Source organism: Nannospalax galili, unplaced genomic scaffold (assembly GCF_000622305.1).
Source record: "Nannospalax galili isolate Female #2095 unplaced genomic scaffold, S.galili_v1.0 scaffold1678, whole genome shotgun sequence".
NCBI classification, from domain to species: domain Eukaryota; kingdom Metazoa; phylum Chordata; class Mammalia; order Rodentia; family Spalacidae; genus Nannospalax; species Nannospalax galili.
Genome location: NW_008340844.1, coordinates 252,690 through 257,534, shown reverse-complemented (window position 1 = coordinate 257,534; position 4,845 = coordinate 252,690).

The window sequence follows — 4,845 nt, the reverse complement described above, 5'->3', positions numbered from 1 at the left end:
CATATGTCAGGAATTAGATAATTTAAATATTTAAACAATATTTTTATTTTAAATTACATAAAAACTCCAAAACAATCAAATAGTAAATCACCTTAAATCCAATATACTGAAATTCATGATTTCAGGTGTTATATATTGTCTATTGAATCACCATCCACAAATAAATAGTCCTGAGACAAGTGTGAATTTACTAGCAGTTTACCTTTTCAGTTTTGCTGAAGTTGCATCTCATTAAAGTTTCAGTGATTTAGCTTTTAAAAATAAGCGGTTATATCACATTTAAATAAGAACTCGACTTGCTTTCTAAACACGGTGTGCCATTTATAAAGAAAATATTGACTTAGTTCCATTGGGGATAGCTATTCTCTCTTGTCGTACCTAAATTGCTATCTAACTTCATGAGTTTGAAATTAATTTCTTTGTTTTTCCAGACAATACACATCACCCATGCTCCCTCATGAATGTACAGCATATTATCCCTATAACTTATCCAGGATACAGTACACACCTATTTCAGTTCTTGGTTATTTGAAGTTTAGGGTAGATGCCCTTTTCAATGCTGAGACTTTGTCTAGTATGAAGATCCAAATTTTATATTAGTTGTGTCAATACAATAAATCAAATGTTTACTTCTCAATAGAATAACACTGGCTGGTTATTTTGTTGTATAATATGGTTAAGTTCTGGTTTAGTATTTGATAACTTTTGTTAAAATTATGATTTTTTCCAAATTCCAATTTCCATTTATAAAATGATACTTTGTATAATCATTAATAAATCCTCTATTTGCCATGTTCATGGAATGTGTTCTAACATATCTTTGCTGCTTCACATTCCAAACACCAATGTATGTAATTTATTATTATTACCATGTGGTTCTAGGAAGCAATTCTGGATCCTCTACAAGAAAGCCAGTGATCTTAAATATGGAGCCATCTCCCCAGCCCATAATTTAAAAGTTGGAAAAATATTTTTATTTCTTCTTCCAGAATTTCATACATGTATACAATACATTATCATCACACTGTCCGCTTTTTCTCCCTCCAAGTTTCCAATGCCCTCCATCATATTCCCTTCCCAACTTTCTGTTACCCTATTCTTTTAAGTATCTCACTATGTCCAATTACTTTTGGCTACTTGAAAATGGACGACCAACAATGGTTACAACACGAAAGCAGAGTGACTTTCTCTCCTAGAGCCACAATCAATTATTAATAATTATTCAGCCATGAGTACAGATTTATGAACACTTCCCCGACATGAAGGCAACCCAAATTGCTGTGAGTTCATTAGTGACAGAGCCATTTCATATCCTGCAAACAGCATTTAATATTCCTTCTACCTATCCACTAGACATTTCATTCATTCAAGCCCCTCTTCCGCATTATTCACTCAGTCCTGGGGATGAGCTATTGTACAGATTTGTCATTTAAGTTTAACACTCACAGAAAGTTATTTTCAAAATATGCCTGGTTATGAGACTCTCCTTTTCTCTGACCAGTGTTGGCAGCAGCCCAGATCTATGACTACAGGAACCAATTATGGAATACAAATGATGTCGAACGTTGTCCTGAAAGTGAGAAAAGGGGAAGTCTTGTGTTGTCCTCATGAAAATGTAATCTAAACTAGTGGTGAAGGACACACACACACACACACACACACACACATACACACGAAGAATTACCCACATGACTCACCAGAAATTAGCTTCTCTTGCAGGGATACTTGCTCATCCATTTCATTGCTAGTCTACTGATAATATCTAGGAAATACATACAATGTGGATATCTATCAAGGGATGAATGAATAATAAAAATGAGGAACACATAAACAATGGAATATTACTAAGCTCTGAAGATGATCTATATCATGAAATTTTCTGGGAAATAAAAAGGAAATAGGAAACTTATACTGAGTGAGGCAAACAATGCCCATAACAATCATGGTACGTGTAAATTGAAAGCAGAAAAAATGTTTACTCACCTAGTTTATACTGTTCTATTGTCATTGTTCCTGTTTTTGTTGGTATTGTTTGCATTTATTAAATCAATTTTTGAGTTTTTTTTCACACGAGAAATTTTGATGATGATTAGATGTTTTTTTACCATGTCCCCAACTCTCCCTACTGCTCCCTGCCCAATTTAATATACTTTCATATATATCTATATCTGTGTATATCTATAGATAGATATACACTTACATATATATGTATACATATACTATTGCCTATAGAGCATGATTAGCATTAACCAACATCCTTCAGTGTAGATCCTTTCACTGGGACCACCAAGAGGCCCCAAGTTTGTAAGACATGGTTTCTTTCCCTTCCAGCAACCAGCAATCGACAAAAACTCCTTAAGCTGTGTATAGAGTTCTTACGGCTTCCCCATGTCTATGCTGGGATTTTTTTGTCTTATTTGAGATTGCACAGGACTTGTTCATGCTGTCACCATTGTTGTGAGTTCATTTGAAAAAAATGACCAGTTGTCTAAAAAAGTCTTCCTTGTGGTCATCCACCCCCTCTGACTCTTACAGTCTTTCTGCCCCTTTTTCGACATGACCCCAGAGCCTTGGGGGACAGATGTTTGAAATATTGATCCTATTCAGGGTAAGTACTTTGTAGCATCTTGTTTTGTGCACATTGACTACATGTGGGTGTTTGTGTTGAGCACAACCTGTGGAATAAGGAAACTGCCTCTTGAGCAATAACAGATGAACTTATCTTAACTGTAGATTTGGATTGACAAAGTGAAGAGATTCATCCACCCTAAGAGTAGGAGGTGCATTAAAGATACATCACTCAGCATTAACTTAATACCTCAGAGCCTGTGATGGTTTGAATGAGTCTGTCTCCCAAAGTCTCAAAGGGTTTCCATACTTGTCATGTTGGTGGTTCTGTTTGGGGAGGGTCATCGAACTTTTAGGATGTGTAACTCTGCTGGAAGAAGCAAATCCAGGGAGTGAGGCTTTGACATTATATGGCCTGGCCCATGTCCACTTTGTCTCTCTTTACTTCCTAATCCTTTCTGAAGATGTGTGCATGCAGCTTCCTGTTCTGGTTGCCCCCTAGCATGCCTCCCTCCATGACAGAGTCTTATCCCTCTGGAAACACAAGCCAAATAAACTCTTTCTTCTTTCAGTTGCCTTGGTCATTTTTTGTTTGTTTGTTTTTTATCACAACAGAAGAAAAATAACTATGACATAGCGCAAAGTCCTTGTTGCACAAGCCTAATGACATGAGTTTAATTTCCAAAATGCACATGAAGGAGAGGAGAGAGAACCAACGTTATAAAGTGCTTCTCTGACCTCCAAACATGTGTCTAAATACATACACGCCTACTAAGGCACCCACATTATTAAAAAACTCACAATAATAGTATATAATAAAATTAATGATGACAATAACAATAATAATAGAAATAATACTATTTTTAAAAGTGAAAGATTCTTCATCAATTCATACAAAATAGAACATTTTCAACAAAGGAGATAAAATTAAAACAAAAGTTCAAGCAACAGTACTTATGTGCTGCCTCTTATTACTTAATGATAAAGAACAAAGACAGTAAGTGTTTTTTTGTTTCAAGTGTTTTAAGTGGTTTTAATATCTTTGGTTATACTTTCCTCAAAGGTATCAATGTATCTTTGCCACACAGACTACATAAATGGGCGTTGGAAGCAAAGAGTTAAGAAAATAGATGCCAATTTCTTCACTTCTCAAACTAATTCAGTTTGAGATATCAATTTGCAATAGAACCAGTACAATAGAATTGGAGACTGTGACTGTAAAATGGGAAGTACAAAAAATACAGTATACATTTTATATATTTTATATGTATGTATTTTAGAGAGCATCTACAATAGCATGTTTACACAGGATCTTTACAAAGGCCTTTAGTGTTTGTTTTCCCTCTCTGTATTCTCTCCACTACACTTCCAACCCATCACTCAACATATTATATTGGATCTATAAATATCTGTTATTAGAACAATCATTGTCACAGTATCAATTCTAACAATCCAGTAGCAATGAGTGTCTTTATATCTGTTGACCTCTTCTTCTCTAGTTAATATCCCTTTATTTTCCATCTCTTGTCTTATTGCTCTAGCAAGTTTTAAGCACTATATTGAAAAAAAGTGGGGACAGATGATAGCCTTGTTTGGTTCTTGATTTTAATGCTTCTAGTTTTTCTCCATGTAGAATGATAATGGTAATAGGTTTGTTTTATATACTTTCAATTATGTTGAAGAATGTTCCCTACAGTCAAATTCCATCTAACTGGTTTAGTCAAAATACATTAAATTTTGTCAAAGAACTTTTCTGCATATATTGAGATGATTACATGATTTTTGCTTTTCAGTCTATTCATAAGTATTATTACATTTATTGACTGCTGTATACTGAACCATTCCTGCATCTCTGGAACAAATATAACTTGACCATGGGGGATGAATTTTTTGATGTGTGTCTCTATGTTGTTTGCAAGTATTTTCTTGAGAATTTTTGCATCTGTGTTCATTAGGATAGGACTTTATATTTTCTCTCTCTCTCTCTCTCTCTCTCTCTTTCTCTCTCTCTCTGTCTCTCTCTCTCTCATTATGCCCTGCCTGATGTTGGTATTAGAGCAATAGTGGAGTCTTTCCATCCTTTTGAATAATTAAAGTAGTATGGGTAATAAATCTTCTTTGAACATCTGATTCTGCTGTGAGTTTATAAGGACCCAGGCTTTTCAGTAGTTAGGCTTATTACTTTTAATTTCCTTATTTATTATTGGTATATTTAAGCTATATTACTGTTAGTGTTTTTCATCTATTTAGAAATTTATACATTAGGTTTGCAAATAT